This window comes from Panthera onca, chromosome C1 (genome assembly GCF_046562875.1).
Source record: "Panthera onca isolate mPanOnc1 chromosome C1, mPanOnc1 haplotype 2, whole genome shotgun sequence".
Classification (NCBI taxonomy): Eukaryota; Metazoa; Chordata; class Mammalia; order Carnivora; family Felidae; genus Panthera; species Panthera onca.
This window is the reverse complement of record NC_138346.1, coordinates 28,720,685-28,733,965: the sequence shown is the minus strand read 5'-3', so window position 1 is coordinate 28,733,965 and position 13,281 is coordinate 28,720,685.

Genomic DNA, 13,281 nt, shown 5'->3' with positions numbered 1-13,281 from the left:
AATAATGTATCTCGTGTCCTAAACGATCACGCATATCCCCTTCCTTATCATCATCATAAGACATAAGAACGTTCCTGTGTGTTTGTTAAGAACGTCAGGGAAGGCTTGAAAACATCACGGCAACATCCGTAGCAACACCCTCACTTGTACCAGCGGGGAAACTGAAGATCACTGAGGATGAATTATTTGGCTGTTATCTGCTTATTTAGATTATTTGGTTAAGCCAATCGCAAGTATAGCTTTTCTTCAGGATGCTGCCACCCCTGCTGGGCTGCCTTCGTGTGTGCTCAGTGACTCCTCGGTTGTAGCTAAAAAAAGGAAGCTCATGTACCATACACCACAGTCTGGTCCCCCTTCTGCCTTCCTACTCATGCTGTAGTGAGGGGATGGCTCTGAAGGACTTGCTGGCTTCGAAACCCTTCAGCCCATATGGGCTGTGCTGTGTCATTGCTTGTTGCCCAGAGGCACACTGCAAAAATGACTTACCGTTTAAATAAGTGGTACATACAGAACTGGTCAAGCAATGGGCTGCACTTTTTTTTTTTTTAACTAATAGACTTTAGAGCAGTTGCGGGTTTACAGAAAATTAAGCAGATACTGGGGATTCCCAATATGCCCTCCTCCCACTCACATCTCCCCCTGTTATTTTTTTTTAATTCTTTTTAATGTTTATTTATTTCTGAGACAGAGACAGAGCATGAGTGGGGGAGGGGCAGAGAGAGGTGGGGGACACAGAATCCGAAGCAGGCTCCAGGCTCTGAGCTGTCAGCACAGAGCCCGATGCGGGGCTCGAACTCACAGATGGCGAGATCATGACCTGAGCCAAAGCCGAACGCTCAACCGACTGAGCCACCCAGGCACCCCTCTCCCCCTGTTATTAATATCTTGCCTTAGTGTGGCACATTTGTTACACTGGTGAGCCAGTATTTATATATTATTATTAACCAAGACCCATAGTTGACATTAGGAATTCATTCTTATCAAAAAAACTAAAAGGCAACCTACTGAATGGGACAAGATACTTGCAATGACCTATCTGATAAAGGTCGGTGTCCAAAATCTATAAAGAACTTATAAAACTCAACACCCAAAAACAAATAATCTAGTCAAAAATTGGGCAGAAGACACGAATAGACACTTTTCCAGAGAAGACATTTAGATGACTAACAGACACACGAAAAGATGCTTGACATCACTCATCAAGGAAATACAAATCAAAACCACCATTAAATACCACATCACACCAGGCAGAATGGCTAAAATTAACAACAGAGGAAACAACAGATGTTGGTGAGGATGTGGAGAAAGTTGCACTGTTGGTGGGGATGCAAACTGGTGCAGCCACTCTGGAAAACAGTATGGAGATTCCTCAAAAAGTTAAAAATAGAACTACTCTATGACCCAGCACTACTGGGTATTTGTCCAAAGGATACAAAAAGACTAATTCAAAGGGAGACATGCATCCTGATGTTTATAGCAGCATTGTGAACAGTAGCAAAATTAGGACAGAGCCCAAATGTCCATCAAACAATGAGTGGATAAAGAAGATGTGGTATGTATATACAATGGAATATTATTCAGCCATCAAAAAGGATGAAATCTTGCCATTTGTAACAACATGGGTAGAACTAGAGTGTATTGTCATTCTAAGAGAAATAAGTCAGAGAAAGACAAATACCATATGATTTCACTCGTATGCGGAATTTAAGAAACAAACACAGAGGGGGGAGAAAGAGAGGCAAACCAAGGAACAGACTCTTAACTGTAGAAGACATACTGAAGATTATCAGAGCGGAGGTCAGTGGGGGGATGGGTTAAATAGGTGATGGGGATTAAGGAGGGCCCTTGTGCTGAGCACTAGGTGTTGTGTTTAAGTGATGAATCAATAAATTCTACACCTAAAACTGAAAAAACACCCATTGTTTATATTGTACAGTTCTATGGGTTTTGACAAATGCTATCATGTATCCACTGTTACAGTATCATGCAGAATAGCATCCTGCCCTAAAAACCACCTGTGTTTCACCTAATCATCACTTGCCTACCCCCCACCCCAACCCCTGATAGTCACTGATCTTTTTACTCTCTTTACACTTTTGCCTTTTCTAGAAGGTCATATAGTTGGAATCATACAGTATATAGCCTTTTAAGACTGGCTTCTTTCACTTAGTAATATGCAATTAAGTTTCCTTCATGGCTTTGATATGGCTTGATAGCTTATTTCTTTTCTTTTCTTTTTTTTTTTTTTTTATAAACACTTTTGGGGTGGTTTGGTTTTTTTTTAGAACAGTTGTAGGTTAACAGCAAAAATGAGCCGAAAGTACAAAGAGTTCCCATATATACCTCCTCCCCCGCAAACACACAGATGTACCAATTGTCAACATCCCACACCAGAGTGGTACATTGTTACAATAAATGAACCTCCATTGGCACATCATTATCACCCAAAGACCACAGATTACATTTGGGCTCACTGCTGGTTTTGTACATTCTATGGATTTTGACACATGTATAATAATAAGTATCTGCCATTATGGTACCATAAGGAATAGTTTCATTGCCCTAAAGATCCTCTGTGCTCTACCTATTCATCTGTCCTTCTCTCCAACCCCTGGCAACCATAGTTGGGCCTTTTTTTTCAGAATGTCATACAGTTGGAAACATACAGTATTTAGCCTTTTCAGGTTGCTTCTTTCACTTAGTAGTGTGTATTTTATGGTTTCTCCATGTCTTTTCATTGTTTGATAGCTCTTTTCTTTCCGGTGGTGAATAATATTCCAGCGTCTATATGTACCACAGTTTATTCATTCACCTGCTGAAGGACATCTTGGTTTCTTCCAAGTTTTGGTAAGTATGAATAAAGCTGCTCTAAACATCTGTGTTCAGGTTTTTGTGTGGACATAAGTTTTCGACTCCTTTGGGTAAATACCAAGGCATGAGGCTTGCTGGATTGTATGTGTGTGAGGGGACGTTTAGTTTTGTAAGACACTCCCAGACTGTCTTCCAAAGGAGTTGTACCATTTTGCATTCCCACCAGCGATGAATGAGAGTTCCTGTTGACCCACATCATAGTCAACATGTGGTGTTGTCAGTGTTTTGGATGTGGGCCATTCTGATAGGCGTGTAGTAGTTACTCATCGTTTTAATTTGCAATTCCCTAATATGGTATGGAGCATCTTCTCATATGTTTGTTTCCCATATGTGTATCTTCTTTGGTGAGGTGTCTGTCCAGATTTTTTGACCATTTTTTAAAGTGGGTGGTGTTGTTTGTTTTTTTATTGCTGAGTTCTAAGAGTTCTTTGTATATTTGGATATAGATCCTCTATCAGATACATGTTTTGCAAATTATCTTCTCCAAGTCTGTGGCTTGTCTTATTCTTAACAGTGTCTTTCACAGAGTAGAAGTTTTTAATTTTAATGAAGTCCAGCATCAATTTTCCTTTCATGGATCATAGTGTTGTATCTACAAAGGTGTTTAAATGGCTAGGAAACAAGCCATGAAGAGATCACTGGACTCCAGGAAGCAGCTTAAAGAATCTTGGAAGAGACATCATGAGCGGTCCTTCTAACATTTAGAGGAACTTTGGGCTCTGCATCAGCCTGAACCATTAGCACCACTGTCTCCAGACCATTCTTGCCTCTCCATCAGCGCTCTTGTACTGACCACGCCATTGCTTACACCCTTTGGCAGAATGTGGACTTCATCAGTTTGAATTTTATGAGGACATATTTAGGTTTAGTTTTGGGGAACACCATTGCTCCTGAATCCTTGATGGTTTATTAATTAAGTGATTTTTCTGAGACTAGCAAAGTATTCAAGTCTTTTTAGCAAAATTATGCAGTCGATCTCATCTAACACAGAAGCAAACAACTCTCGCTTATTTTTAAAAGATGGTAAGTTACTCTTTCTAAAGAAAAAACTTCTGACTCTAGCATAAGCGTGAAACTTCAAATTGGAAGTGACATTGTGAGGGAAAATAATACAAAAATAAATAGTTATAACACTTTATGGACCTTTAGATGATCAGTAATTTTCCAAGTATCCTTGTTCAACCATAGACCCAGCTCTTTTATATAAAGCAACTTTGGTGATTGTCACTTATAGAATTTATCTTTTGACTTCATACTACTGTGGTTTGCTTATTTGTAAACTATATTGCAGAATGTCTGACAGCCCATCTTGTGTTAGTATTATGTCTTATTCTACCTCAATGTGGGCTCCTTTAAGGTGGGAATCAATGGTGTTCACAGCCCAGCCCAGAATCTTCTTCTTTTTTTAAAATGTTTATTTGGGGGGGGGGGGTGGTGCAAAGAGGGAGGGAGAGAATCCCAACCAGGCTCCATGCTCAGTGCAGAGCCTGTTGCGGGGCTTGATCCCATGACAGCGAGATCATGACCTGAGCTGAAATCAAGAGCCGGACACTTAACCGTCTGAGCCACCCATGCACCCCCAGCCCAGAATCTTCTATGTAGCAAGCCCCTGTAAGTGCCTGTTGAATTAACTTGTTAAATCTTTATCCAGTAACACTAAGTGTTCAAGAGAATTATAGTTTTGGGGAGACACATTTATAAGAAAAATTTTTAGGGGCACCTGGGTGGCTCAGTCGGTTGAGCGTCCGACTTCGGCTCGGGTCATGATCTCGCAGTTTGTGAGTTTGAGCCCCGTGTCGGGCTGTGTGCTGACAGCTCAGAGCCTGGAGCCTGCTTCGGATTCTGTGTCTCCCTGTCTCTCTGCCCCTCCCCCACTTGTGCTCTGTCTCTCTCTCTCTATCAAAAATAAAATATAAGGATGATGTCAATTAAAAAAATGTTTTTAATTCATTTATTTATTGACAGTGTGCGCGTGCATGGGTGGGGGGTGAGGGAGGGGCAGAGAGAGAGGGAGAACGAGAATCCCAAGCAGGCTCTGCATTGTCAGTGCAGAGCCTGACACGGGGGCTCCAACCCATGAACTGTGAGATTGTGACTTGAGCCGAAGACAAGAGCCAGACGCTTAACCAACTGAGCCACCCAGGCGCCCCTATGAAAAATTGTTTTAAGTGAATAGCATTCAGGAAAACAATCCAAAATATTCCTGCAGTGTTGAAATATAGAGCAAAGGAGAGAGAAAAAAGTGTATTGATGATGTTCAACTATATGTTGAACAGCATCGTTCTTCCTCTCCCCCCAGACTCTGAGAAGAAGATGTAGGTACAATTGCAATAAATAAAAGGGAGATTCGGGAAGCACGTAAGGAACACCTTTTTTTGACTTTAAGATTCTTGGAAACTTGGTGGAGGTAAGCAGAAAGCACAGCCCAGAGCCTCCTCTTAAGAGATGCAAAGCTGGGTTGACTTCGGTAAGCCCCGTGCCGGTGCTGGAGACAGGGACAGCCACAGGACTGTCGGTTCCCATCCACGTGCTCTTGATGCTTGCATTTATGGATTCATGTGCAATGAGCAAATCACTGATTGCAACAGAAGCTCACATCCGTGCCTCTTCCTTCCTTATAGGTCTAGTACGAAATGGTGAGTGGTAGGAACACTGCTACCTAGATGCTCCAAGGGCCTTTCTACTTATTGGCTTGAATGCCAGTTCTGAGACCCGGGTGCCCTGTGGCCTCAAGAACGTCCGCAGCATGTTCTCAAGTTAGGCTCTACATTGCAACCACCTGGGAGGCTCTACAAAAACGTTGATGCCAGGGTCCCACTCCTGAAGATTTTGACTTAATTGCTCTTCAGTGCAATTTCAGCATAGAGATTCCTGTGTAACTTTTTATTGAAGTATATTATGCATGTAGCAACGTGCGCCGTCCTAAGTATGCAGCACAGCGAATTTTTACAAACGGAAGGTACCGGTGTCCCCTGGGCCCAGCTCACGAATCAGAACGTGACAAGCACTCTAGAAGCATGCAGACGCTTGCCCTCCATCTAGCCCCACCCCTACCACTATCCTCACTTCCAACAGCAGAGTTTGGGTGCAGAGATTTTTAAAGCTCCCTCAGATGACTCTGACGTGCAGCCACGATGGAGAACCACGTCTTACTGGCTGAGGGTAGGGAAACGGGATGCAAGAAAACCAAACGCACAGATACAGGTGAAAGAAAATGAGAGCAAATAAGAAACTCAAACTCCCCTCTGCCTGGAGCCAGGCTGTCACCTCTTGTGTTATGTGTATAAGTCCTATTGCACATCAGCAAGTCAATAAGAATTGAAAAAGTTGGGTTTTTTTTTTAAACAAAATCCTTCATTTATAAACAAATTTTCTCAGCATTTCCTTCTCAGTAAAGAAATACCTGCCCTCCCGAGGGTTGCTGAAGTCACATGTGCAGCTAATACTTTAAAAAAACGCGTGGCGTGCTTTCTACGTGCCCAAGCCCCTTACTGAATGCTTCACGCGCTGTCTCACTCAGTCCTCGGAACTCTCAATAATAGTACGTTATTTTATTTCCCCCATTTTACAGACTGAGCAAACTGAGGCACGAAGGATGAAGTAAGTTGCTCGAGGGCACACAGTTTGGCATAGCTTCACTTGCAACATTTCTTCTTGCTGTTATCTCCGCTGTGGTTTTGATTTTATTTATCTGTGCCAAGCAACCTCTGTTACTAAATACCTGGGCAAAGATTCCTGGCACTCTGATTTCACTCTTTCAAGGCGCGATTGGAGGAGGCGGGTGGGGGGAATCACCGAAGTACTATGTGTGCTGGCATGGACGTTGATGAGCATGTAGTTTGACCACTTTCTTTTTCAGGTGAGGAGACCGGCCAAGAAAGGTTTTGGAGGCCTTACACTCAACGAGAGAAAATTGGAGACAGCCTGAACCCCTGGGGGGTGCGGAAAGCGCAGGTAGGGGCATCACTGGGCTGCAGGGCTTTGACTTTTCCTCTAAGCCACAGACGCACAGGTTTGTGACCTTTGTCATTACCACTCTGTGGCTGGTGAGGCGATGTTGCTATGACTATTTAATCGAACATTCGTGGCAGAGTCACATGCGAGTGTTGTTCTTTGTATAACTACAAAAGTCTCTGTGCAGCTAGCTTCCAACCTGAACGAGACTTGGAACGGATGACCACCGAGCTATCTGAGCTGGGAGCTGGAGGCTCTCCGTTTCCCCGAGTTTGTTCAGTTTGTTTGCATTTCGTGACGTATGCAATTGCCCTCCTAGCATGTTTATCCTGGCAACCGAAGGGGTAGAGCGTGAGAGAGATCGTGTCGAGAAGTTTTCATGGAAAACTTGGTGTCACACGTGTAAGCCTTATTTCGTAAACGCTTCCAGAAAGCAAAACACATCTCAGAAACTGTGGGGTTTGTTGCCTCTTTCTTTTTCTGCTCTAAGATTGCTTTGGGGTTTCTTGCGACTGTCCCTTTTATTTTATGTATTTAATATTTATTCATTTTTGAGAAACAGAGACAGAGTGACAGAGCGTGAGTTGGGGAGGGGCAGAGAGAGACACACACACAGAATCCATCCGAAGCAGGCTCCAGGCTCTGAGCTGTCAGCACAGAGCTCGACGCGGGGCTTGGACGCGTGAACGGTGAGATCTCAACCTGAGCCGAAGTCGGATGCTCAACCGACTGAGCCACCCAGGCGCCCCGCTACTGTTTGTCTGAGATCTCTCCCCAGCCCCCACCCCCAGGGGTCTGTCTCCTCTCCCTGCTTCCCACATCCCTGGACACTGGTTGGTTGAGTTGCTCTGGTCTTTGGCAGGAAACTCCCTTGGAGCCAGAGTGCTGGCTCTGTCGCTGTCTAATTTCCTTCAGAGCAAGTCTTCCAATATAAATTATACCCTCAATTACTTCTCTCTTCCTGGAGCAGTGAATCACGTGTGAGGAGTTGTTAGGGTGGGAACAGCCGGAGACAGAGCCGGGAGGTTGGAGCCAGTGCTGGCTTGTCACCCTCATTCTGTTTACCCGCGGCAGCCGTCGAAGTGCCTCCTTGCACTCAAGTCGCCAGCGATGGAAGTGCCTTCAGTGTCCGCTCCTGCTACACCCTGTACTCCGTGGGCCTATGTGAAGGGGGGCCGTGCTTTGGGGAACGGGCCTACACTCTTAGGCAAGAAGAAAACTTAGCTTCACTAGGATGGCTTGATATTTGACGGCCATGGTAGATTGCATTAGGACCTCCAGTTTTATCCTGCCCTCTATCACTACCCTCTGCCATGTGATTCTGTGGCTCTTCCCATCATCAAGGGTTGAGTGTATTCTCTGACCCACTGATTCTGTCCATGACCCCTGCTTTGGCCAATAGGATGCTAGCAGGTGGGATACAAGCAGAGGCTTGAAGGCATGCTTGTGTGGTTGGGCTTGCTCTCCTGCGTCTCTGCTATTCCCATGAGAGGAGCCTGCCTGGGCTAGGCCACTGGTCCCAGGGGGCAGTTGAGAGACATGTGGGGCAGGGGGCCCCCAAGGAAGCTGCCCCAGTCCGGCTCAGCCCCGCCCAGAACAGAGCTGTCCAGCTGCCCCTGAGATGGGTGTGCAAACCCAGCCAAGATCAGCTGCTCTGCCTACCCGGCGTCCCCACGAACCACAGACGTGGGAGCTGGAGTAGGAAGTGATGGTTATTTTAAGCCTCTGAACTTTGAGATGGTTGGTACCTAGCAATAGCGATGGGGCCATACCCCCTGAGACTGTTATGACTATATGACAAACAAAAGCACTTTACAAATGTGAAGCCATGGGGAGTGAGCAGAGGGAAGAGGAGGGCTGTTGAACCAGCTCTGGACCCAGAACCTGAAGATCAGAGGTAAAATTCGCTCCCCTCCCCAGTTCGCTCTGTAAACTTGGGTAGATCGTTTAACTTCTCTGGGTCTTTCCATAAATTACAGAGCTGGCTTGCAGACACAAAACTGTGAGAGCTTGAGAAGATACTGGAAAAGTAATATGGGTCCTAGAACTCCATTGGTAGAGAGTTAAGGAAGGGTTGGGGAAGGTGGGAGAGAGGTTCCAGGGGTATTTTAATTTCGTCTAGATAAAACATTTTACCCAAATAAAAGGGAGAGATCCATTAAGTTGGAAATCGGATGATTTTGGAGAATATGTGGGTGTTTTTGTTTTTGAGAGACAGAGAGTGAGAGTGGGGGAGTGAGAAGTGAAGAGAATCTTCAGCAGGCTCCACGCCTAGGGTAGAGCCCAACACAGAGCCCTCTTCGAGGTTTCATCTCACCAACCATGAGAGTGTGACCTGAGCTGAAATCAAGAGTCAGGTGCTTGACGGACTGAGCCACCCAGAGACCCCGAGAATGTGTTGGGTCTAAGGCTGGGAGGTAGACTTGGAGCCCAGATGTAAAGTCTCATTTCCCCAGAGACCAGAGACAATGTCTTAAGAGTGTGGGATACATAAGCTAGGAAGGGGAATGACCCTGAAAATGGGTTATAGAAGGCGCCTTCCTGACAGCTCTTCACTTGGAATAGAGCAAAGCTGGGGACAATTATGGAGTCTTTGGTCAAATTCAAATGGAGAGGTAATGGGCCAGACTAGGAGGTAGATGTGCCCGTGTGAGCTCCTTCCTTGACCACCTGTAACTTTTCTTGGTCGTTTATTATCTGACCTTTGATGAGGCACTCATCCTATGGACAAGTAGATAAAATACTGGTCATTTATTTGTTACATATTGATTATATGCTACATTCCAGGAACTGCTGTGGACACTGGGGATGAAACAGTGACTGAGGCATGGTTCCTGAGCTGGCTAGCAGCTCAAGCTAGATGGATTTTTTTTTTTAAAACATTGTCATTCATATCAAAACATACAATACTAGGTCCCTTTTCAGAGGGGAAAATTATAGCTCAGAGAGATTAAGCGGCTTGTCCAAAGTCTTACAACTTGTAAGAAAAAGATGAAAAATTATACCTTTGACCTTCAATCTGTGTTGTTTCTATGGAACTATGCTGAATCCTCTGGTTGGTTGTTTGACTTTATTTACAAAAATGTCATTTTTACACACTGTTTTAGGAGTACATCTGTGTATATGAAATAGTTGGTGCTTGGATTTTTGTTGTTCTGTGGAGAAGCTACGTGATTTATAAGTCAAAGAATCACATTCTCTCACTTTCTGGGACCATGAACGTAGATTTCTGTACTGAATAGGGACAAAGCTTCAATGTACAAAAATAAGGGAATCGTTTAATCAAGTGTGGTTCTTCTGCTCAATGGATTCCTTTAAAAACACTAAATATGATGGCTGTGTCTCAAACTTTATGGTTAAGAGTGTGAATTATTACAGTTCCTCAAGGAGGACAATGTGAAAATATATTTCAAAACTAAAAATGGATATGCTTTTTGTTCTAACAATTCTCACTGGAGGAAGTTGTTCTACAGGGATATTCACAGATGTACAAAATTATTCAAACAGCATTTCTTTTTTTTTTTTTTTTTTTTCAACGTTTTTTATTTATTTTTGGGACAGAGAGAGACAGAGCATGAACGGGGGAGGGGCAGAGAGAGAGGGAGACACAGAATCGGAAACAGGCTCCAGGCTCCGAGCCATCAGCCCAGAGCCTGACGCGGGGCTCGAACTCACGGACCGCGAGATCGTGACCTGGCTGAAGTCGGACGCTTAACCGACTGCGCCACCCAGGCGCCCCTAGCATTTCTTTTCTAGTAAAATACTGGAAGTAACCTAAATCCTCTTTTTTTTTAATTAATGTTTTTAAAATTTATTTTTGAGGGAGAGAGGACCAAAGCATGAGCTGGGGAGGGGCAGAGAGAGAGAGAGGGAGACACAGAATCCAAAGCAGGCTCCAGGCTCTGAGCTGTCAGCACAGAGCTGGCCATGGGGCTCAGACTCGTGAACCATGAGATCATGAACCAACTGAGCCACCCAGGCACCCCTAAATACTCTTAATGAATCTGTACCAATATTTATCTGTACCATGTATTATATGGAAGGTGCTCACACATATTTTACAGAAGATATAAAATGATATGTGAAAATGGTACAGCCTAGTTGGGGTGTACACAATCTTTATATATAAAAGATAACTAACAATCAAAACATGGTAAGATCAGAGAAAGAGGTTTGGGCTTGAGGGACTCAGAAGTCTTTAGGAAAATTTCATTTGAGTTAGGGAAGGGTTTAGAAAGAACGAGAGGATTGTGGGAGCTGACTGTGAGAGCCAGACAGAAGCTCTCTTAGCAGAGGCAGGGTCTGGAATGAGCAAGACGAACTGGGGGCAAAGAGGACCTCTTTGGTGGAGATGGGAAGATGAGCTTAGAGAGTGACTCGGTGGTAAGACCAGAATGGTGGGTTGGGGCAACACTGAGGACGACCTTGGATGCCAAGATAAGGATCTGGAATCTTGTTTAGGTATTTGATCCAAGGGCAACATGCACAAAACAGTGTTTGGGGGAGTGTAATCTGGCCACCCCATGCCAAGTGGATTGTACCAGAGCGTGTCTGAGGTTAGGAGGCTCCTGGAGACCTCAACAGGAGTCCAGGGACGAGGCGAAAAGGCTCAAGGGAGGTTGGTGGCTGCAAAAGTAGAAAAAGAGAGGCAGACACTACGGTGTTATTCTTCCACCTACCCTGCCTGGACATGACTTTGACATTCCCCTGGCAAGTCGTAATTACTGGGACAGTTATTATCTTGGGTTTTACAGGTGTATAACGCAGCCGATTGTGTAAGCACCTGAGGGGTAAAGACGCTGCGTTCAGTTGCATCTCTGGCTGTTTGTCTGCAGACTGTTAGGGATTGAAAACTAATGAGCAACACGTTTTCCAGCACAGCCAGAGCTGCCCCTAGCCTGCTGCTGGGAGAAGCCGTAAACATAAATCCACTTCCTGAAAGCAAAGACTAAAGGGTAAAAGTCGTTCTTAAGGGGTATTTTTCCAGTATTCCATCAGAACTTTAACGGATGTTTTCATTTAAAAAGAGGATTATTAAAAGCACGTGTAGCTATTAAAAAAAAATTAAGTAGATCAGGAGTGCTATCATGTAAAAAAAAGTCCATGCTTTATTGTTAGGTGATAAAAGCCAGTCTCCTGACAGTTATCATCACACACTGCTAAAGCACTGTGTGTGTGTGTGTGTGTGTGTGTGTGTGTGTGTGTGTGTGTGTGTGTGTTTTAATGTTTATTTATGAGAGAGAGAGCGAGAGCGCACGAGTGGGGGAGTGGCAGAGAGAGGGGGAGACAGAATCCGAAGCAGGCTCCAGGCTCTGAGCTGTCAGCGCAGAACCCGACATGGGGCTGGAACTCACAAACCGTCAGATTATGACCTGAACTGAAGTCAGATGCTTAACTGACTGAGCCCCCCAGACACCCCTCATTGTGTATGTTTTAAGTATGAAGTCTGGGAGGCCACCCTCCAGTGGGAGCACTGGGGATGTGGCGGGGGGAGGGTGCAGAATGGCACAGTCACTTTTTTGCTTCTGAGTAGTTTTAGTAATTTACAAACAGGTCGTTGCTTATAATGAAAAGATTCTTAAAGACATTTAGAACATCCCAGAGAAGCATAGCCCCCACCTGCTCAAGCCGATTATAGAAAAACAGACAAAAATGCTAGTTAGGGAGATAGAGTCAGGGAGAGCTATAGTTAGTAAAAGTCTTCCTTGATCTGATAGATCGCTTCTCCAGGGTAACTCCCCAGTAGAGACTGGTGTGTTTCATTAAGCAAGTTATTTGTCCCTAGGCTTCAATTTCCTCAAAGGTAAAATGAGGATGTTGTGATAAAACAAAATAAGATCTATAAAGCATTACTTGGCACACTGTGGCCATCTCTAAGCTGTCAGCAATCACTGGTTATTACTCTTCTCTACTTGGCATTTCAAACATCTAACAATGACCTTGTACTTCTCCTTGACTCTTCAGTTCCTTGCTTGCTTGACCCCCTACTAGAATGTGCACTCCTTGAGGGCAGGTTCTTAATTAAAAGTTCTTTTAATTGTTTTTCTTCCCTGCTGACAAAAATAATATCTTATTATGGGGTGGGGCGTGGGGGCAACTAAAAATCTGCCTTCATCTCCACCCTAAAGGTAGCCAGTATAGACTGTGGTTCCTATAGATTCTTCTAGAATGGGGGTTGGGGCAACACTGAGGCCCCATTTCTATAAAGGGCCAGATAGTAAATATTTTTGGCTTTGTGGACACACTGTCTCTGTCACAACTACTCAGTCTTATCCTTATAGCCGGGAAGTAGCCACAGACAGTACCTAAACAAATGGGCGTGGGTGTATTCCAATAACACTTAATTTATAAAAGTGGGCTTCAGCCTGATTTGGCCCCGGGACAATCATTTGCTGGCTCCGAGCTAGAATAGTGCTTGCTGTCTAATAGAAATATAACATGAGCCACATACATAAT